Here is a 24,129-nt window from a genome sequence, read left to right on the forward strand (position 1 = left end):
ATGCTAGTTTCTTTTTCTTTCATGTAAGTGCATTACTTTTACTAAATCAGTTTTCTGGCATTTACTAAACTATGAGATCATTCTGCTTTCTCTATGACCTACATGTTTGGGAATGATACTACTGTTTAGTGGAGAATCGATCCTGACACTGGAGGGAGAAGAACAAGCAATGTGAACCGGAGGACTGAATCTACACTATAATACCAAAAGTATTGTGACGCCTGCCTTTACTTGCACATTTACTTTTTTTTTTTTTTTTGCATCAAAGGGCTTTTATTGTAACAAAAGCAAAAGGCACTTCCAATACAGATGTGTAAATATACAGTCCGTACATAGAGCGGAAACAACTTTACATATACAAGGATCCCAGATAACAAGGATAACTTGCCACACATTTGTGGCAGTATTGAATTGTAAGTCTTGTCAACTTGCTGCACATCTTCCCTGGCAAGTTATACACTTGCAGAGCACTTGAAGCACAAGTTCTAGTTGACACATTTCCAATTTGTAGCAAATTTGCGTGGCAAGTCTCTAGCAAGAGCGAAGTTGCAGTGGTGAGTCTACAACAAGAGCCCCGCAAGTCCCATATATAATGATAAACCCTGTGTCATTGCATAAAATAATCCATCTATTATACAAAAAATTTTAGTTTCTATGAAACAATCCCAGATAGGAAGTAATAGTGCTGCAGCAAGTCCACATTGCATGACTCCAGATCAAATTTCTTTGCACACATTTTCTGCTAAATATCAGCATATAAACATGGAGAAATAAAACTTTCCAATTTTTGCTACACCAATGAGATATTCAGGTTAGTCACTCCTTGATTTGTACCTCCCTGAACTCCATATCAGATCTCATTGTTACCACTCACCTCTCTGCACACCACTCCCAAAGTGATTCTATGGCTGCCCCAGCACCAATTAAAGAAAATCCTTACACACAGCAGGGAGAAATGATGAAAATTCGGCCACAGTGACCCCTGTGGTGGGATAACTATTACACAACATAACTGAACCAGAACTTGCAGCAAACTTGCAGAATGTTTGCAAAGAAACTTGATCTGGAGTCATGCAATGCAGACTTGCTGCAATTGTGCAACAAACTTGTGAAACCTGGCAAGTCTAGCAAGAGCTTAGCAAGTAATTTTAAAACTTGCAGCACAATTACTTGCTATCTGGGTGTATTCATTTCATCTTTATACTGTATCTTATGTAAATTCAGACACCCCAAGTCTCCTGCGAAGTGCGGGAGTCTCCCGCATTTCTATGGCGGCTCCTGCACGCTGTGAACTCCTTTGTATAGATTTTTAGCTGACAGCCACTTCTCCTTCTCTCCCTCCTGTGGCTGTCAGCTAAAAAACTATGCAGGGAGATCGGTGTTCACAGCTGTCCCTCGTGCCGCACCGATCCCTCCCACCGAGAGAAGTTTATGGGAAGGCTTGAGGAGTATTTAAACTAGGATTACGGGGAGGGGGGGGGGGGGGGGTGAACTAGAATTCCATTGGGCAGACAGGTCAGTTAAGGGTCAGCCATTAATGGAGGGTGGAATGGTAATAGATGGGGGAGGGTTTTGGCAGGTGACAAGAAAGTTCCCATGTTGCAAACAACAACTGGAAATTATAGTGCCATTTGTACTACTAAACAAGATATGAAAAACACCAGAGCAAAATGTAATAATGCAATAAAGTGTTTGTTCACCAATGCCAGAAGTCTGCCAAGCAAAATAGGTGAGTTGGAAGCTCTGGTGCACGAGGAGAGCTATGATGTAATCGGTATTGCTGAAACTTAGCTTCATTCCTCACATGACTGGGCTATTAATATTCCTGGCTATGCACTCTTTCGGAGAGATGACAGGGTAAAAAGGAAAGGTGGTGGGTCTGTCTCTATGTGAGAAGTGATCTCAAAGCGAGTGTGAAAGAAGACCTGGTTGATGGAGAGTGTGATGAGTCTGAAGCATTATTGGTGGAACTGCATATAGATGTGTGTAGTTCAAAGTTAATCATTGGAGTTTGTTATAGAACACCCAATGTTAATGAGGTGGTGGAGACTCAGCTCCTTGCACAGATGGAAAGGGCTGTAAGGGCTGGGACGGTGATAATAATGAGGGATTTTAGCTACTCAGAAATTGATTGGAGTAATGACACTGCTGGGACAGTTAAAGGGCAAAAATTTATAAACCAATTACAGGACAATTTTATGGTCCAGTTTATTGAGGCCCCAACTAGGAATGATGCTCTGTTGGACCTGGTAGTCTCAAACCATGCAGAGCTTATTACTAATGTTCATATAAAGGAACATCTTGGTAGCAGGGATCATAACATAATTTCATTTGATGTTAGCTGTAAGCAATAAACACATACCGGAAAGATAAAAACACTTAACTTTAAGAGAGCAAATTTTCCAAGGATGAGGGCTGCTCTCCAGGACTTGGACTGGGAGGGAATATTGGCATCAATGGGCACAGAACAGAAATGGGAATTCTTCAAAGTGACTGTTTGTGAACTCACTGCAAAGTATATTCCCATGGGCAATAAGTTTAAAAGGCTAAAAATAAAACCTATGTGGCTCACGGCCAAAGTTAAAAAAAGCTATAAATAAGAAAAGAGCTTTTAAAAAATATAAAAATTAAGGAACACTAGTGTCGTTTAAATGTTACAAAGAATATTACAGAATATGTAAAAAGGAAATCAAGGATGCAAAAACCCAAATGAACGACAGATTGCAAAAGATAGTAGTACAAACCCCAAAAAATTCTTCAAATATATTAATAGTAAAAAGGTCAGGTGCAATTTTCAAGTCTTGCCACAGATTCTCAATTGTATTTAGGTCTGGACTTTGGCTGGGCCATTCTAACACATGAATATGCGTTGATCGAAACCGTTCCATTGTAGCTCTGGCTGTATGTTTAGGGTCATTGTCCTGCTGGAAGGTGAATCTCCGCCCCAGTCTCAAGTCTTTTGCAGACTCTAACAGGTTTTCTTCTAAGATTGCCCTGTATTTGGCTCCATCCATCTTCCCATCAACTCAGACCAGCTTCCCTGCCCCTGCTGATGAAAAGCATCCCCACGACATAATGCTGCCACCGCCATGATTTTGGTCTCATTTGACCAGAGAACCTTCTTCCATATGTTTTCTGTGTTCCCTCCACATGGCTTCTCGCAAACTGAAAACTGGACTTCTTATGGCTATCTTTCAACAATGGCTTTCTTCTTGCCACTCTTCCATAAAGGTCAGATTTGTGGAGTGAACGACTAATAGTTTCTCCCACCTGAGCTGTGGATCTCTGCAGTTTCTCCAGAGTTACCATGGGCCTCTTGGCTGCTTCTCTGATTAATGCTCTCCTTGCCCGGTCTGTCAGTTTAGGTGGACAGCCATGTCTTGGTAGGTTTGCAGTTGTGCCATACTCATTCCATTTTCAGGTGATGGATTAAACTTAAACTTAAACTTAAAAGTGCTTTGTGAGATGTTCAAAGCTTGGTATATTTTTTTAAACCTAACCCTGCTTTAAACTTCTTCACAACTTTATCCCTGACCTGTCTGGTGTATTCCTTGGCCTTCATGATGCTGTTTGTTCACTAAGGTTCTAACAAACCTCTGAGGGCTTCACAGAACAGCTGTATTTATACTGAGATTAAAGTACACACAAGTGGACTCTATTTATTAATCAGGTGACTTCTGGAGGCAATTGGCTCCACTAGATATTCGTTAGGGGTATCAGAGTAAAGGGGGCTGAATACAAATGCACGCCACACTTTTTAGATATTTATTTGTAAAAAATTTTGAAAACCATTTATCATTTTCCTTTCACTTCACAATTATGTGCTACTTTGTTTTGGTCTATCACATAAAATCCCAATAAAATACATTTACGTTTTTTTGGTTGGAACATGACAAAATGTGGAAAATATCAAGGGGTATGAATGCTTTTTCAAGGCATTGTAGCTGCAGAGGTTGGGCCAACTCAATATCGAACCCTACAGAATAAGACCGGGATGCCATTAAAGTTTATGTGCGTGTAAAGGCAGGTGTCCCAATACTTTTATGTAATGTAGTGTACCTGGAGTCTAGGTTTAACCATTGAGTACAGCTGTGCTTTTTGACTGCTTTTTCTTTAGTGGTCATGGATATCTGGTAAGTGGCTATGTTTGTTCACTGATGGTGGAGGACTCTTCCGGCTTGTTTTGACATCACTTACCACTTGCTGGTTTTATATGATGACTGTGAATTAAATGATTAAAATCTTTTTTGGCGTTTGCCTACTCTGGTGAGGTTTAATTACACTATTTATGTCTATGGTAAAATAGCATTGCACTTTTTTTTCCTCTTTTATTAAATCAACTTGATGGACAACATATTTACTTGCTGCCTAATATATCCCACTGACTTTCAAATGCCATTGTAACAAGACAATCAATGTTATTCACTTACCTGTCAGTGGTCAAATAATTATGGCTAATAGGTGTATGTCTACTTCATACTTCTCAACTTTTTGAGATGGGAATGAGGGACACCTATCAGCAAAAGTATGCAGGCATAGGACACACCCCTGGCCAAGCCCCCTTAAAGGAGAATTGTACAAAAAAAAAACAAGATTGGTTAAACCCACAAGTGCTTTTTTTTACCACTACTATTCCTTTATATTGGCTTTTGGAATTTATAAATGCAGCAATTTAGAAATCTGATGAAAGGTTTAGTGCTGGATAAAAAATGCATTTTATATACAATTATATAGATCAGACCAAAATGAGGGGCAAAGGAGGAGGAATGAGGGACAGAGGGACATTGTTCCAAATCAGGGACAGTCCCTCGAAATCAGGGACAGTTGGGAGCTATGCTACTATGTTCAAAATAAATATGCTGTCTAGCGCAATATGTGATATTGTACAGGAAAACTTACACAGAGATGTGTGAACTGACACCTAAAACTTATTCAACCCAAACCTGTATAATAAATAATGGAAGTACTCAAAAGGTGTTTAGGAAACAAAAGCCTGAATCATCATTTTTGTATTTCTTCACTTTTTTTCAGATCCTACAAGAATGACTTATGTCCCTTTACTGCTGATAAAACAGAATGCGATGTGATAAAGCTTTCAGCAGTGACCCAGCCTGGGAATATTTGTTTTGTCCTTTCCCGGTGTCTAGTATTCCCAGTATTGGTAAATGCTGCAGCCCCCTTCCAGTTAGCTCATGTCAGATCCCAGTGATAAGATGAGATCTGTAATGTTAGTAGCTGGCTTTTATAGTGGAGCAGAGAGAGGAGACAGCTTGGCTGCAGTCATCAGCAGTGATCAGTCGAATCCTTGGAGCTAAAGAATGCAGAGGTTTCCTTACAAAGATCCTACAGTGTCATAGGTGTCTGCAGGGGGGCTCTTCACACACTGCAATAAATTACATTGAAAAGAAATTGAAATGGAATTTGACTATGAACTTTGTCTTCTGGGTGCTGGAACATGTAAGAAATTTAAATTATTGGAAAGCTTTTCATAATGCCATTTTAAAGCAGAACTTCAGCCCATGTTTACCCACTTTCCTCTAGTTTAACCACTTCAGCCCCGGAAGGATTTGCCCCCTTAATAATCAGGCCATTTTTTGCGATATGGCACTGCGTCGCTTTAACTGACAAGAGAGCTGACCTCCCGCAGTAGAATGACGGTCCGCTAGTGGTTAAGTAGTTGTGTAAAGGCTAAGTGCCCTTTCACACAGGCTGTCCGATCAGGTCCGCCTGTCAGTTTTTAAGGCAGACCTGATCGGACCCTGCATTGTCCTCTATGAAGCGGCGGATGTCAGCGGACAACTGCCGCCATCCAATCCTGTCTGCCAAAAACAGTCAGATGGTGGTCCCATTTTTTATTATTTTCCATATGTCCAGTGGATCGGATCGGACAGGCAGTCCATTTCCATTCGATTTCTTCATAGAGGAGAGCAGGACTGTGTCCGTATGGCTACAGCGGCCATGGATAGATTCATGCAGTGCATGAATCTATCCATTCTACACAGAGGGGGTGGCCGGAGAGAAGGGGCGGCGCCCGTGCACCCTTAATGGACGCACCACCACTGGTTGGGGAGGGTGCTATAAATAGATTAGCAGAGCCCTGAACTATTCAAAGATCAGCTCTGAAAGTCTCTACCTATGAGGAGAGGGGGTGTGTGCCTTTCCTCCAATCAGCTGTCTTGGCTGTATGTCCAGGCTTCACTGCAGTGTTGAACAGGAAGAGAAAATCTCCTAACACAATGTGAACTTTCTAAACAGTATATAAAGCTGAAGACAGCATATACATAAAACTTATGTAGGGAGATTTGTTTCATCTCTGTGTATCATCTGAGGCTGTTCACCTCACTGGGTATATGTGAGGGTTTACATCCACTATAAGGTTGCATTTTTTTCATTAGGGTAAAAAAAACGTTTGGGTGCAGCACTTAGTGGGGGGGGGGGGGGGGGGGGTCCAGGATCACTGGTGGGGGACCCCAGAAGAGCAGGACTGGGGCTGCTCTGTGCAAAACCATGGCAGAGAGCAGGAAAGTATAACAAGTTTTTAAATAGACTTTACAATCACTTTACAAACCTAATTAGAAAAGATAAAATACATATAAAAAAAAATCTGAATCTGCACCCTGCAGCAGTTTCAAGACTTTTGGATGTCTACAGAAGGGAGGCTTTTACATAAATAACATGCATGAAATACACAAAATGCATGTAAAATCCTACGGGAAAATTGTTATTGAAATGAATGATCCAGTGACAGGGTCTCTTTAAAGATTCATTTTTTATTTTATTTTTTTAATGGTTTAATGTCAGCAAAAGTTGACTTTCCAAGGTAAATATTTCTTGGGGCAAAGCCTAAGACAAAAGTGTAGACATCCAAGGGCCCTGGCGTATTGCCTTTTATATTGTCTATTTCCCAGGCGTAGATTCGCAGCGCTCAGATTAATGTCTCCAGCGGCACCTCAAATGACACTGAAGAAATTAATTTTGAAATATTTGTTATGTAATCCACAGTTAAGGCTCACGGCTGGCTCTTTTCTCCTAAGATAACGAATGTTTAATTATGATGTAATATATTCATTGTCTAATGATAGAAGTGGAGATAATGCAACACACCGCCAATAAAATCACATTGACTATATATTCTCCACATTGCAGGCGAAAAAAGTTTTCTTCAGTCCATCTGTCTGTATTGACATAAGCAGTAAATTGGTTTCTATGTTCCAGTTGGGAGGTTGTAAATCTCGCTGTTTTCACAAGTGAGCTGGAACATTTTACTTACAGTATCCAGAGCTGGAATAGCAGGGAACCAGTCAAATGAATCTAATGTTACATTTCCTAGCTGTATTTATTTTCACATTTCTCTATATCCAAGTATGAGTTCTAGGCATTCTGACGAGGGGAATCAATGCTCTTGGTGTAGATTATGATTACAGTTCAAGCTAATTCCTTGTCAAGGGAACTCTAAAGTTAAAGCGGAGATCCACACTAAAATGTAACTACCGGGGCTCCTTGGAAGCCCTCCAATTTCTAATCTACAATGGCCCCCGTGCCCCACACCCCCTGACCCCCTCTATGCTTACCACCCTGCGGGCTTGCGAACAGGCCTACATATGGGAAAAAGTAAACCATCAGAGATTTCCCCTAATGCCCCGATTTGGCTGAACCCTAACCTACCCCACATCTACAAACTTTTAATCCCTTACGCATGGACCAAGCATGGTATAAAACTCATATCTCACAAAGTATCGCAAGCTTCCTTACTCCCCTTCACGCACCTTTTCTCTATGTACAATTTACCGAAGCACTACCAATTTTGTTATCTTCAACTGTCACATGTCCACACTCCTCCTGTATCATGGTCCAGTCAGAGTTGGAAAGAACGCTCAGATCTGGTTGTGCTGAGAAACCTACCTCACACTTATACACACACCTGGTCTTTGTGTCTCTACCGCCTCTTGATAAACTTTGGTCTCGCTGGCAAGATATTCCCACACTGGATAATGATGGCTGGGATGATGTCTGGGACTTCCCTTTCAGCATATTAGTCTCAATACGTGATAGATTGGTACAGTTCAAAATCGTACACAGGGCTTATTTCACTCCATACAGACTCCATGTGATGAACCCCGAGTGCTCCTTGGAGTGCAGGAGATGTGGCGTCTCACCAGGAGACTTCTCCCACATTTTCTGGCATTGCCCTAAAGTCCAACAATATTGGAGGGAGATACTCACTTTGATAGACAGGGTTGCATCGACCACTCTGCCACAGGTGATGGAGGTCTGTCTACTGAGTTTAATAGAAACTCTCTTGCCAACTATAGCAAAACGCACAATGATTGGGTTGTTACTCTTCTATGCCCAGAAGAATATTGCAATGCAGTGGAAAAAGCCCACTCCCCCTTCCTTGGTGTAATGGAAGCATTTGGTCAATGACAGTCTTCCATTGTATAAGGACACATACATAAATAGAGGTTGTCCGCTGAAATTTGATAAAGTTTGGCGTATATGGTTAGCCGAACCTGACACAGCTTAATGGATTTGGGTCTATTTGTAGACAATGTGCCTTATTATCCATTTTACCCTGGGCTAGTTTGGGGTGTTAAGTTGTAATATCCTTAGTTGTGTTGGCAGAAGACGTCTAGAGCTGTATCAAAGATATGTCTTGGGCAGGGAGAGGCGTACCTAAATCATTGTTTCACTCTCTGATATGCAACTTACTCTTGCAAAATTTAATGTATCACACCAATGTTGTGCCCGTGTACTGTAGGCACTTAAGTTTGTATGTATATTTGTTTGTACCAAAGCTTGCAATAAAAAAAAAATTCCAAAAAAAAAATGGAACTTCCGCTTTTAGGAACCCTCCCCCCCTCCGGTGTCACATTTGGCACCTTTCAGGGGGGAGGGGGGTGCAGATACCTGTCTAAGACAGGTATTTGAACCCACTTCCGGGCATAGACTCCCACGGGAGTCTACGCCTCTTCCCGTCCCCCCGTGCTGTCTGCTGGGACACACACGGGTCTCAGAGACAGCAGGGACCATTCGGATTGCGCAGCGCGACTCGCGTATGCGCAGTAGGGAACCGGGAAGTGAAGCCGCAAGGTTTCATTTCCTGATTCCCTTATCGAAGATGGCGGCGGCAACATCCGAGGACCGAGGGACGGTTCGGCCTCGGGTGCCGACATCACTGGACCCTGGGACAGGTAAGCATCCTTATTTTAAAAGTCAGCAGCTGCAGTATTTGTAGCTGCTGACTTTAAAAAAAAAAAAATTTACGGGACTTCGGCTTTAACTATAATGGTTTTGGGAGTGTTTTATTTTTTCAGTTTATACAATTTTAAAGTGTTTCTACCAAGGACGTGCGGTGAGGTCAGTGGCTGGTGAGGCACTGGCTAGTATCAGAGCCAAATACACACAGGTTACATACGCCGTGATCGTTAGACTAGACCTTCTCTGTAACTCTAAACATGTAGTCTGTAAAAAAATTTAAAGCGTCACCTATGGAGATTTTTAAGTACTGAAGTTTGGCGCCAAAGTGTGACATGTTAGGTATCATTTTTTATATTCATGAAACAGGTTTTTTTTTTCCCCAAAAAAAACGCATTTGAAAAATTGCTGCGTAAATACCGTGTAACATAAAAAGTTGCAACGACCACCATTTTTTTCCTAGGGTGTCTGCTAAAACAATAGAGTAAAACCTTGAATTGCGAGCATAATTCGTTCCGGAAACATGCTTGTAATCCAAAGCACTTGTATATCAAAGCAAATTTCCCCATAAGAAATAATGAAAACTCAAATGATTCGTTCCACAACCATTTGTTCATAAATCCTTCAGTTTATAGTCCATATAAAAAGATTATAGCAATGTGACCAGGTTGTGTAACCATAAAATGTCCATCCACAAATGGAAGCCTCCACAAGGGGATTAGAAGCAAAATCCATCAGGAGCTCCAGAGTATAAAAGAGAAGAGAGGCGCCTCTAAGTGTAACAAAATGGTTACATTTAACGAAGGTACAACATTTAGCAACTCACATGATTGATGATTAAAAGAGGCACATCTAGGTATGAAGGCATCCGGGGTAAAGCTGTCCACATAGACCGTCCTCCGTACTGCCAGCTCTCACCGCTGTCAGTCTGCAATCATGAGTGACTGGGAAGACTACTCTAAAAGTGAGGCTTGAAGCGATTGTGGAGCGCAGCCTGGAAGGGATGACGTCTATGACGGTACGGAGAATGGTCTATGTGGACAGCTTTACCCCGGATGCCTGCATACTTAGATGTGCCTGTTTTAATCATCAACCATGTGAGTTGCTAAATGTTGTACCTTCATTAAATGTAACCATATTGCTACACTTAGAGGCGCCTCTCTTCTCTTTTATACTCAGTTGTGATATGACACTACTTGTATATCAAGACATCGCTTGTATATCAAGTCAAGATTGATAAAAAAATTTTACTTGTCCTGCAAAACTCTCTCAAACCAAGTTACTCTCAAACCAAGGTTTTACTGTATATATAATGTTTGGGGGTTCTGAGTAATTTTCTAGCAAAAACGTGATGATTATTACATGTAGAAGAGAAGTGTCAGAATTGGCCTGGGTGGCAAGGGGTTAATTACCATAAGTAATATACAAATAATTATTATATATTGTTTTTAAGGTAATTTACTATATTTTAAAAAACTGTACTCAAGCAGGTGGCTTAACGGACAAATTACTGAAGTTTGAAGTTATAATTTACAAACCAATATTATCACGGTAAATAGATAAATAATAAAGTATTATCTTATAACATACAGCATAATAATATATAATTTAGCTTTATTATAACAGCACCTTTTCAAAAGCAGCAGATTCTCATTCTCCCTCCTAAAGCGGAGTTCAACCCTTTTAAAAGTCAGCAGCTACAAAAAGTGTAGCTGCTAACTTCTAATAAACAGACACTCACCTGTCCCACGGTCCAGCGATGTGGGCACATAAAGCCTTGCTCCTTTCCCCCTCCTCTCCGTGGTGCCGGCATTGTAACTGTAGGGCGCCTGGCGTGTTGTGAAAGGCCGGGCAAACTTCTGGAACCTGTGACGTGTCCCAGAAGATTGCAGGGAGGGAGGGGGGAAAGGTGAACTTCCTTCCTCCAGGGGAGGAAGTAGGAGCTGGGTGCCTGTCAAAACTGGGTACACGCTCCCCTCCCCCAAAAAAATGACATGCCAAATGTGGCATGTCAGGGGGTCACCAGTACTTAAAGCGGAAGTTCCATTTTTGGGTGGAACTCCACTTTAAAGTGGTTGTTAACCCACTTCTACTAAATTGTCTTATCCCTTCTGTACCATAATAACATGTGTCCCTGTGCCTGCGTAATGTTAAAAATCTGCCGATCTGTACCGATATAAGCTCCGCTCCGGGCGCTCAGCTGATTCCTCTCCTCTCTTCTCTCTCCGGTGCTGGTACGAGTAGGGAGGGGAGGAGGGAGGAGGACAGAGGAGGACAGAGGAGACACAGACACAGGGGAGCTGCAGAGAGCAGGCTGCGGATGACGGAACCATGCAAACTGACCACGGTGTCAGGGCTCAGCAGCCATGATTATCATGGTCAGTTTGCAGAGGGGAGGGTATAGCCAGACAGGATCAGTCAGGTTTTTTAGGGTATACAGGCGGCCAAATTACACAGCACAAGCACTGTGGTGTATAACATGCTCTAAGGTAATAGGATGTGTTTTTTATTTTTTTGGGTTAACAAATGCTTTAACTGTGTGAGAAAAACATGGGATTGTGGGTAAATTTTTATACACATAAACACATGTTATTTCCTTCTAGTTAAGAGGGCTGTGCTGGAAGGGAGCATTTGTCTTTTAGACACATGCCCCTTCTATGACAATGCATTGAGAGACGTGTCTCCACTGCAGCATTTTTATTGGACAGCTGGGGCTAATGGTACTTTACCATTGGTCCAAGGCTCCAAGCTGTCCATTGAGCTCAGTGCCTCTGACAAGAAGTGAGGAGAGGCACTGTGAGCTCATCCTCTCAGTCTGCTGCAAACAGAGTGTGCCAGTTTGTATTTAAACTGGCCGCTCTGAATGTAGCTTCTGACAGGCAATGCAAGGAGCCCCGTATCTCCGGAACCATAGGTCGTAGGAGCCCCAATTTTTTTATCAGTGGTGGGGTTAGGCTACTTAGCCCCCAAATGTGGGGTCTCTGTGACCTCAGTCTAAATGTAATCTTTTGTAGTTTATCAGTTCTTAGACGTGGTGGCGGCATTAGTTTTCTTGTTTCAGCCTTTTTTCTCATTATTTTTACAAGACAATCCTGCAAATAACATCCTTTCTGTCCCCGTGCAGCTACACTCACATCTCAACTGTATTTAAAAAATGAGTATGGGAATATATGAGTATATGAATTTACATGAGTATATGAATTTTTTAATCATACTTACCTAGGTGGATGCAGCATCGATCCGATGGTGCATCTGTCCCCCACCAGCTCTAAGACTGAAAACGAATCGATCATACACCGCTGATCGCTCAGTTCTCAGAGCTCCTTGAGCAGAGAGCTGGTGACTATTAGTCACCAGCTCTCTGCTCTGCCCCTTCAGCGCTCAATGGAGAGCTGGGCTGTGGAGGGGGCGGAAGCGGGCGTCTCAGGCTCTCAGCGGCTAGTTGAGAGGCTGAGCTGGGGGGCTGGTTCAGACATGTGGGCGGATCCCGCCCATATGGTTGCGATCTTTCCCGAGCCTGGACCGGCTCTGTGGCTTTGACGTGGTTCCAGCCATTGGTCGCTACAGTACCCACTTAGAAACACAGCCATTTCTACAGGAACCTGTGCTTTGGGATTAGTGCGTTGGCCTGATACACAGAGTTTAAACAAATCCACTTACATACATTGTACCTGTTTATCTGCAGTCTTCTCTTTTCTACATTCATTCAAAGTCCAGAATTTATAAAACTTGTCTGATCTGACAAAGTGCGGAGAATTGAACTGACACACTGCAGAACTCAGTGAGGAGAGCTCTGAAAACTGATTAGAGGAAAGGGACACACATCCCTTCACATAGCACAGAGGAACAGAGCTGGGGCTGTCAATTGGCTGGAGGTACCTTCCTGTCACCTTTTTTCTCTTGGTGTCAGGAAAACTTGTCAGAAGTAATTCATGCAGATAGCAGAGGAGGAGGCAGCAGACCGAAATGACACTTAGTGCTCTTAATTGAGACAAGTACACGCTATAGGGGGGTGTGTTTTGTTCATTTTTCATGTCTGAGGTTTACAACCACTTTAAAGCATACAGTATATAAACCCAAAAGCAAATATTTCATTATATTTCAGGCTACCAGTCCTTAAATGTGATGGCTGCGTTTGTTGTCTTTTTTTAGGCTTTTGTTCCTTTATTTGTACCTGTGATCCAGGACAGCAGATCTATTATTTTTCACCTTTATTTAAGAGACCAAGCGATATCCATTTATGTAAAAACCTTTATCCCAAAAAGAAAAATACAGTTGCTGTAACTGATTAAAAAGTGTTAGATAGAGTGCAGCTTTAATTTGTTAGTCAAGTCCATCTAAATTTTAGAGTGCATCAAACAATACCCTCTTTCAGACTGACAATACTGCTGTCCAAAGATGATTCTATTCCTTTGTCACTGAGTGAAGCCACCCATGGACAGAAAGGGTGTTACAGGATCACTAAGTTAACATAAAAGAAAAAAGCCTTACAAGGAATACGAATGCAACCACTACATTCAAGGATTGGTAAAATGCTATATACCAGATTTGGGTTTTTGTTTTTGGGTTTAGATACACTTTAGGACTGGCAAGCTGCAGTATACAGTAGTACATTTTTGTTTTTGGATTTAGCAATACTTTAAGAGATACTATATATGTACAGTAAACAGTATTACTGTATATGTAAACTATTTTTTACAAAAAACTACTGCACCCATGACACAGTACTCAAAGAGAATTACTGTATTTAAACGAGTGAGGACATATTAGAAACTGTTTGCCTTCAGACTCTGATTTGCTCTTTTGAGAAAAAGAGGGAGTAAATTGGAGTCTGAGCTATTGAACTCTGTAAACAGGCTTCTTTTAACAGAGCAGCTAAAAAAAGAGTGCTCCTCATGCTGACTGTTACTACCTAAACATTTTTTTACCCTAATGCAATGAATGCATTAAAGTAAAAAAAATGTTTAGGCTTTAATTACACTTCTTGTTAAAGTGGTTATATACATTTGACATTTTTGTTAATTTTGATAAGAGTAGAAAAGAGTTAGAATTTCTGTCAGGCTTTTATTTCTGCCTGTGAACTCGTTGATGAGTTTTTCCCACTTTCTGCCCCAGCTATACCCTTACAATAAATGTGTGTGGGTGTGGAGAAGGGGGTAGCTGTTTATTGCTTTTTACAGGTACTTAGATACTTATATACTTATATACTTGATATAGATACTTATATAGTGACGTCAATTTACGCAACACTTTACATATATATTGTATGTTCACACCAGTCCCTGCCCTCAAGTTGCTTACAATCTAAGGTCCCTAACTCACATATGCACATACTAGGGCCAATTTAGATAGGAGCCATTTAACCTACCAGCATGTCTTTGGACTCAGTATGGGAGGAAACCCACACAGGCACAGGGAGAACATGCAGACTCTGGTCAGGTAGTGCCATAGTTGGGATTCAAACAAACGGCCGTGCCACTTAGACTCTGTGCTGCCCACAGCCACTGTGCTGCTTATGTTCTAACCCTTCCTCACTCTACAAAAGTGTTGGAGTACTGTCAGCTCAGACAGAGTATGACAGTATGACAGTCTAGGCTCCCATGAAGTGGGTTGGTTGATGCTGCCCATCATTCAGCTTAGTAAATGAGTGCCACAGAATGTTGAAGTCAATGGGGTAACACCTTGTACACACAAAGAGCGTATTGGACAATTGATTGTCCATTTTTTATTTATTTTTTGCATGCTAGTCTCATATAGAAAATGAAGAGGTCACTTAAAGTGGTTGTAAACAATCACCTTGTAAAACAACCCACTCAGTTTGAAAGAGAAATTAAAGGCAAAATATTATACAGTAAAACGTTGGATTGCGAGCATAATTCCTTCCAAAAACATGCTTGTAATCCAAAGCACTCTTATATCAAAGCAAATTTTCCCATAAGAAATAATAGAAACTCAAATGATTCGTTCCACAGCCATTTATTCATAAATCCTTCAGTTTATAGTCCATTTAAAAAAAGATTATAGTAATGTAATAGGTTGTGTAACCATAAAATTTCCATCCACAAATGGAAGCCTCCACAAGGGAATTAGAAAGCAAAATCCAGCAGGAGCCACAGAGTATAAAAGAGAAGAGAGGCCCCTCTAATGCCCCGTACACACGATCGGAAATTAAGGCAGCAAAAGACAGATGAGAGCTTTTCGTCGGAAAATGCGACCGTGTGTACGCTCCATCGGACTTTTGCTGGCCGAATTCCAGCCAGCAAAAGATTGAGAGCATGTTCTTAATTTTTCGTTCGGAAAAAATTCCTATCCGAAAATGCGATCGTCTGTAGCAAATCCGATGCGCAAAATTCCTACGCATGCTCGGAAACAATTCAACGCATGCTCAGAAGCATTGAACCTACTTTTCTCGGCTGTGACCGTGTGTATGCAAGGCAAGCTTGAGCGGAATCCCGTCGGAAAAGCCATCGTATCTTTTTCCGACCAAAATCCCGATTGTATGTGCGCGGCATAATTGTAGCAATATGGTTACATTTATTGAAGGTAAAACCTTTTGCAACTCACATGGTTGATGATTAAAAGAGGCACATCTAAGTATGCAGGCATCTGGGGTAAAGTTGTCCACATAGACCATCCCCCACACCGCCATCTCTCACTGATGCCAGTCTGCAATCGTGACCGGGAAGACTACCCTGCAGTAGAGCGATCTGAAAGCGTGACTTGAACTGCTCATGGAGCGCAGAGTGGAAGAGATGATGTAAATGATGGTGCAGAGGATGGACAGCTTTACCTCGGATGCCCGCATATTTAGATGTGCCTGTTTTAACCAATTCAGCCTCGGAAGATTGTCCACCTTAGTAACTGGGCCATTTTTTGCGATACGGCACTGCGTCGCTTTAACTGACAATTGCGCAGTCGTGCGACGTTGTACCCAAACAATTTGACGTCCTTTTTTTCCCACAAATAGAGCTTTCTTTTGGTGGTATTTGATCACCGCTGCGTATTTTAGGGGATAGATTTAATGGCATTTTTATTATTATTTTTTGTTTTACTAGTAATGGTGGTGATCTGCGATGTTTAGCGGGATTTCGACATTGCGGCAGACAGATCAGACACTTTTGACACTTTTTTGGGACAATTGACATCTATACAGCGATCAGAGCTATAAAAATGCACTGATTACTGTGTAAATGTCACTGGCAGGGAAGGGGTTAACACTAGGGGGCGATGAAGGGGTTAAATGTGTTCCCTCATGAGTGTTTCTAACTGTAGGGGAATGGGACTGCCTGGAGGAGGAGACATATCGCTGTTCGTAATTACTACGAACAGCAGATCAGTCTGTTCTCTCCTGTCAGAATGAGAATTTGTGATTGCGCCTGCCAGCCCCGTGCATCTGGTCACCCCACTATGGCTCTTAAAGGAGCCGATATACCGGTACAGCGTTTCGCGGGAACAAACCACTTTGCTGACGTATATACACATGAGCCGGTTGCTGGCGAGTGGTTAATTATCAACCATGTGAGTTGCTAAATGATGTACCTTCATTAAATGTAAACATATTGCGACACTTAAGCAGCGTACACACGAGCGGAATGTCCGACAGAAAAAGTCAGACGGAAGCTTTTCATTGTCTATTTCGATCGTGTGTTTTCAAAAATTCTGAGGGACCTAGAAATGGAACATGTTCTAAATATTTCCAAAGGAACCAATTCCTATTGGGAAAACCGCTCGTCTGTATGCTGTTCCGAAGGACCAAAAACGACACCTGCTCTAAAGCAAGTACGAGACGGAAACTATTGGCTACTGGCTATTGAACTTCCTTTTTCTAGTCCCGTCGTACACGTTGTAAGTCACCGCGTTCTGGATGGTCGGACTTTGGTGTGACCGTGTGTAGGCAAGACCGCTTGAGCGGAATTCCATCGGAGAAACCTTCGGAGTTTATTCCAACGGCAAAACCGGTCGTGTGTATGCGGCATTAGAGGTGCCTCTCTTCTCTTTTATAATCTGTTGTGATATTGTTGTTGGGGGATCAGGAAGGATTTTTTTCCCCTGCTGTAGCAAATTGGAGCATGCTCTGCTGGGGTTTTTTGCCTTCCGCTGGATCAACTGAGGGTATACAATTGGGCATATTGTATTGTACGATATTTTTTATTTTATTTATTGTTTTTAAGGTTGAACTGGATGGACTTGTGTCTTTTTTCAACCTGACTAACTATGTAACTATGTAACTATGTAACGCTATTTGTACATCAAGACATCGCTTGTATATCAAGTCAAAATTTACAAACTTTGCTTGTCTTGCAAAACGCTCTCAAACCAAGTTACTCTCAAACCAAGGTTTTACTGTAAATGTCTCCCCCCCCCCTTTTTATAAGTGATCACCTTCCCTCTGTTCTCAGCTGCGCAAGAGCTGGTGGGAGGGGAAGCAGCAGCACCTTGAGCTTCCCAGTGAATGGCTGTGCAGGAGGGGTGTGTCAGGACAAGTCTGATCATTGGAGGAGAGCACACTGAGTTCCCAGCATACCTAGATAACTGGCCACGGTGTTCTCTCCTGCCTAGTGTGGTGAGTTTTTAATAGGAAAGCAGAGGAACTGGCAGGAGCACCAGGGATTTTGCTCAAAGGAAGCAATACAAAGAGAACAGGAGACTTTCTCATATAAGTACATGGTACAGCAGGCACATATCAGGAATATGAAATGTTGGGGTAATAAACGCTTTAAGTTCCGAAAACTCTCATACGACAGAATACAACTTCGGAAGTGATATAATGTGTTGTATTATAATGTAATGTGTTCAGTCGCTTCCAAGCATGCGCAGTCTTGGTTGGTCTTTTTTTTTTTTTTTTTTTTGACGAATACTGTACAGATTAAACAAATATTGTAGGTTTTGGTATCGTGCAAGAAAAGTGATATCTTTCATCCTATTTTCTGATTGTGTGTACTAGGCTTTAGATGAGTATTGTGGCAAAAGTTTTTTTTTTTTTTGTCTTTACAGATGCAAGAGACAGCATTTTTTTTAAATGAAGTCCTGGAGCTTCACTTTAAGAAACAACAACGGACAGACTTGTACTAAGACTACAGCCTTTACTATTGCCAGATGGTCTCACAGTATATTTATCAGCATACTTAAAACGCAGTTCAACTGACAGCCGCCAGCTCTGTCATTCATAAACCCTACAGCACAGTTTATACAAGGACTGCTCTTTATTGTGGATTGGTGGGGACCGCTACTATCCAAAAACAGAGGGCTTTTTCAGTTGGGACACATTTGTTTTATATTACGAGAATATTTCCTTCATATTATATGACTGCTCAATAGAAAGCAGCATTACCGCCCATATCAAATTATTCCTGATCTATTTCATGGAAAAATAATAATGAAAATGTCAAATGGACGTGTTTGCTTGTACTGTTAAGCAAAGCACAGACTGTTTTCTTGTCTGTTAATAGTTTTCAGATGGAACTGTGCAGCAGAAACATGAAGGCAATAATCCTCATCCCCAGCAAGTCCCCATCCTCTGGAGAACCAATCTGAGCCTCTCCGGCAGTCCAGGAATATGCCTGAACTTTACTGATGTCTACTGTGATATCACTGTCTCTGAAAACTTGGATTGCTCATTGGGAACAATTAAGCCAAGACTCTGTATGGCGCAGTTGATTACAATATTTCTATTAGCAGAATGACATAGAAGATTGCGTTTCTGATTAGCTGCTGCCACCATGATTAAAGATTTTTTCTTAACGAAACAGCCAAAAAAAGAAGGCCACCCAACTGTAATTGTAGAGCAAAAATGTAACACGAGGTTTATCTTGAAGATCAGTTGGCTAAAATCCATCAAAAATATACAGACTGCATTAGAAATATTGTTTCTTCCAAGAAAGAGGTGAGAAGTTTGGGTCTGCGACTGGTATTTCAAACTAAAAATCCAGGAAATATAAAAAGAAACTGCTGAATGTAGTTATAACTATGTGTCAAAAGATGTTAGATGTTATTTTTTACATGGTTCTAGCAAGACATCTGTCTTGATATCAGATTCCTGTACTCCCACCTACGGTAGCACCAAAGTTGGCCATACACTATGTCAATTTCGCTACATGGGAGGCCCTGTCAGCTCCCTCCCACCTTACAACCATCAACTGAAAAAGCGATGGTTCTGGATGTAAAACTTTCGACTTAACATTGGCTGCATCCAATCAGATTTTGAGTGATGTGATAGCTGCCTGCAGCGGCTGTCAGGGTACAATAAGCACAGCAGAAGATTTGTCCATCTATGCTGTATAGCATGGATGGAGGAAGTTGGCCATACACTGATGGATTATTTATTTTTGTTCACCCTAACAAATTTCTCCATCCACGCTATACAGTGTAAATGGACAAATCTGCAGTGCTAGCTTGTAGATAGATGCGGTCTATTTTCTCCACTCTAGGTGGCGCTTGACAGCAGCGGCATTGCACTTGGAAGGGAAGTCAAAAGAAACATGGTTTCTCTATGGTTTCCTGGGTCACGGGGGAAGCTATCTGATTGGATGCTGCTGCCCCATGTGACTCTGGCAGCTATTTTGGGTCAGGCAGAGCCTATTTAAGGCCCTGGCTCCTAGGCTTGGCGCACATTTCGCATGTGGGTAGTGTAGGGTCAGACCACCCGTCTGGCAGGGACAGTGATTAGCGGCAGGTAGAGGTTCCAAACAAGTAGGGAAAGGATAGGGACCTCCTTCCTGGAGACCTCCCCAGTTGGGCATGGACCGACCAGGCCGCATTCTGCTCCTCAAGACAGGTGCTGTCGGCACTTTCATGACCTGCTCTGCTACACATCACTATTGTATTCTGTGAGTGTTCCTGGTCGGGTGCCTTTCCTCCAGGCTTGTTGTAAATTTCCAAACTTTTAATACAGGTTCTGTTCTCTGCAACTGGACTCGAATACCCAAACACTTGCTGCAATTGAAGGTCAAGTGAGAGGGTTTAATGAGGGCCACCTATTAAGCGAGCTTCTGCAAGTTTCTCAGGAACCTGTCAAAATTCGCTATCACGTACCTGATGGTAGAGAATGATGTTCAGGTGAAGGCCTCTTACAGCTTTGGCTCAGGGACCAGCAAGGACCAGGTAAGTAACGTATGGATCAGAGCAGACAAAGTAACAGGATATGTAGTCAAACGGGCCAGGTCAAGAACAGACGGTCAGGTACAGGCATGGACAGCAGGCAGGAGAATGGTCAGGATAGAGGCAGAGGTCAGCAACAATGGAGCAGGCAAATGAGCAAGAGACAAACAGAATCTAAAGACAGGCCAAGGTCAGAACACGTAGCATTAAAAGCGTGGTCAGGACAAGCCAGGTCAATCACAGGAATTAGGTGCAGGAACAGGCACAGGATCACAGGAAGAGCTGCAGAGCAGACAGCAACCAATTAGTGCAGCTGCTGCACCTATATAGGCCACTTAGCGCCAGTATCAGTGGCGAATTTGCGCATGCGTGTGCATATGCGCACTTCTGTACACCGCAGGGCCGCACCAGCACAATTGTGTGCACCTTGGAGCTTCAGATGCGCTATGGTCAGCACGTCCCTGACATTTGCTCAATGTATAGTCAGCTTAAGAGAGGGAGGAGTAACATTTTAAACCAACCAGGCTCTTTTTCACTGTATAGTGCTGTCAGTCTACCACTTGATGCTTTCTGGAAGAACGAGACACCAGAGTGATGATATCAGCAATATACAGCTGCTTCTTCATTGTCCAATCATAGAGCAGGCTGTTCTGGTCAACTTTAGTGTAGCCTGAAGAGAAGTCTAGTGCTGGCCAGAAGTTTCCATTGTTGAGTTACAGGCTGGAATGGGTTCTAGACCAGGCTGTATTCTAGACAGACAACTGACCGCTACAACCCTGGCAGACAGACAATACCAGAAGCCTCAAAAAACATAGCTGTGCTCTTGAGTCTCTGTGGCGTAAGACTTATGCCGCGTACACACGAGCGGACTTTCCGGCGTACTTGGTCAGGCGGACCAGAGTCTGCCGGAAAATCCGACCGCGTGTAGGCTCCGGCGGACTTTTCCGGCGGACTTTTTCCCAAAAGCCCGCTGGACCTAGATTTGAAACATGTTTTAAATCTTTCCATCGGACTCTGTTTCTGGCGGAAAGTCCGCTTGTCTGTATGCTGGTCCAACGGATCAGATACGACGCAAGGGCAGGGTATTGCATTTCGCGCTCGCTGCAATAGGAAAAACAAATTTAGGTCTGGTATGGATTTTAAAGGGAAGCCCCTACGCCGAAAAAATGGCGTGGGGTCCCCCCTAAAATCCATACCAGATCCCGATCCGAGCACGCAGCCCGGCCGGTCAGGAAAGGGGGTGGGGACGAGCGAGTGCCCCCCCCCGAACCGTACCAGGCCGCATGCCCTCAACATGGGGGGTGGGTGCTTTGGGGGAGGGGGGCCCTGCGGGGCCCCCAACCCCAAAGCACCTTGTCCCCATGTTGATGAGGACAAGGGCCTCTTCCCGACAACCCTGGTTGGTTGTCGGGGTCTGCGGGCGGGGGGCTTATCAGAATCCGGGAGCCCCCTATAATAAGAGGGCCCCCAGATCCCAGCCCCCCACCCTATGTGAATGAGTATAGGGTACATGGTACCCCTACCCATTCACCTAGGGAAAAAGTGTCAATAATAAAACACACTACACAGGTTTTTAAAATAATTTATTAAACAGCTCCGGGGGGGTCTTCCTCCGGCTTCGGGGGTCTTCTTCCGGCTTCGGGGGGTCCCTCCGGTTCCTCTTCTCCCGGCGTCCGGTTGGTTCTTCTCCGCTCTCTCCGGCCTCTTCTCCCGGTGTTCCAGTTCTTCGGCAGGCTCCTCCGCTGTCTTCAGGCCGCTCTTTTGCCAGCGGAGGTCCGGACTTCTGGGCTTCTTGTCCTCTTCCCTCTTCTCTTCTCCAGATGTTGACACGACGCTCTCTCCGGCTGGACTGCTCTCTGAGCGCTCCGTTGTGACTTATATAGGCTGAGACCCTGCCCCCTTATGATGTCACAGTCCCTGGGCATGCTGGGACTGTGACGTTTTAGGGGTCGTGGTCACTGGGTGATGTTGACCATGCCCCCTAAAACGTCACAGTCCCAGCATGCCCAGGGACTGCTGCCCTTGATACAGTTGACCACCCTTTCCTCCTCAAAAAACTCAATTTGCTTGGTCTCCATGGCTGCATTCTCCGTTGGTTCGAATCTTACCTATCTCATCGCACCTTCAGTGTCACTTACCGTTGGGGTCCCCCAAGGTTCTGTCCTTGGACCTCTACTATTCTCAATCTACACGTCCTCCCTGGGTCAGCTGACAGCCTCCCATGGCTTCCACTACCAGTTATATGCTGATGACACCCAAATATATCTCTCTGCCCCTCAGCTCACCCCATCAATCTCCTCACGCATCACTGATTTACTAACAGACATATTAGCCTGGATGTCAAACCACTTCCTCAAACTGAATCTATCTAAAATTGAGCTCTTAATATTTCCTCCCCCACATGCCCCTTCCCCTGACTTCTCTGTCAAGATCAATGGCACATCTATCAGTCCGTTCCCACATGCCAGGGTGCTAGGGGTAACCTTAGACTCTGAATTGTGCTTTCAGGCCCACATACAATCCCTTTCCAAATTATGCTGCCTAAGCCTCCGCAACATTTCCAGAATACGCCCCTTTTTAACTAATGACCAAGTTTCTAATTCACTCCCTGGTTATCTCTGGCCTCGACTACTGCAACTCCCTCCTCATTGGATTACCTTTACATAGACTATCCCCCCTTCAGTCCATAATGAATGCCGCTGCAAGACTCATCCACTTTACCAACCATTCAGTGTCCTCCACCCCTCTCTGCCAATCAATCCACTGGCTTCCACTTACCCAACAAATTAAATTTAAAGTACTAACAATAATTTACAAAGCCATCCATAACTCTGCCCCCAGCTACATCACTAACCTAGTCCCAAAATACCAACCAAGCCGCTCTCTTCGGTCCTCCTAAGACCTCCTGCTCTCTAGCTCCCTTGTCACCTCCTCCCATGCTCGCCTCCAGGATTTCTCCAGAGCTTCTCCCATCCTTTGGAACTCCCTACCCCAATCTGTCTGACTGTCCCCTAATCTATCCATCTTTAGATGATCCTTGAAAACCCTTCTCTTTAAAGAAGCTTAACCTGCTTCTAACTAACACTGTTTTACTTCCTTCATCAGCTCATCCCCCACAGCTATTACCTTTTGTATCAATTGACCCTTCCTTTTTAGATTGTAAGCTCTAATGAGCAGTGCCCTCTGATTCCTCTTGTACCAAATTGTAATGTAATTGTAATGTCTGCCTTTATTTTGTTAAGCGCTGTGCAAACTGTTGGCGCTATATAAAACCTGTATAATAATAATAACAATAATAATAATAATTATAGACCAGCAGTGTAGTCTGCTGGGAGGTCTTGTTGAGGTCACTCTGGGAAGTCTAATGGTGGTCATACTGCAATTATAAGGCATTTTAAACCACTTTCAACTAGAGTTTAGTCACAAAAACTATGAAATAGATAAATACAGCTTACAGCCAACTGTTTCCAGTCACACTGTGAAGTGATCTAAAGTGTTATTGATAGTATCATGCCCTGATTCATTCAATTGTTTTTGAACTTAAAGCTGGCTAAAAGGTTGAAAATGGCTGAACTCGCCTAAAAATTGCAATGTCTGACTAGTTCAAAGTATATGTCTGAGCAAAAAAAAGTACATATCTGCAATATATCCACATTGCCCTATCTTTTGTCTCGCTAAAGTACAGAAAAGTACCAGTTATTCCTTCTAGAATTCCAGCATGCTCTAAATTCTTGTTTCAGCTGACAACTCTGCCTTTGCTGCACTGAAATTTCAAGCAGTGCCATCAACTCTGCTGGACTACAGAACAATCCTCCGTCTCCTCACCTCCATAACATA

At 43.0% G+C, this 24,129-nt stretch overlaps 1 long non-coding RNA gene across 2 annotated transcripts in view; it reads left to right on the forward strand.

Moving 5' to 3' along the window:
* The window catches only part of LOC141103037 (uncharacterized), a 183,587-nt gene that overhangs the window by 52,714 nt on the left and 106,744 nt on the right, over positions 1 to 24,129 (forward strand). Inside the window, exon 2 of one of the 2 annotated variants that reach the window (XR_012235236.1) lies at positions 18,190 to 19,078. The exons of the other annotated variant lie outside the window; for it this stretch is intronic. This is a non-coding gene — a long non-coding RNA (uncharacterized lncRNA). The remainder of the gene's footprint in view (positions 1 to 18,189; positions 19,079 to 24,129) is intronic. 2 annotated transcript variants of the gene reach the window in all.

The sequence above is a fragment of the Aquarana catesbeiana genome, linkage group LG07, assembly GCF_042186555.1.
Source record: "Aquarana catesbeiana isolate 2022-GZ linkage group LG07, ASM4218655v1, whole genome shotgun sequence".
Lineage (NCBI taxonomy): Eukaryota > Metazoa > Chordata > Amphibia > Anura > Ranidae > Aquarana > Aquarana catesbeiana.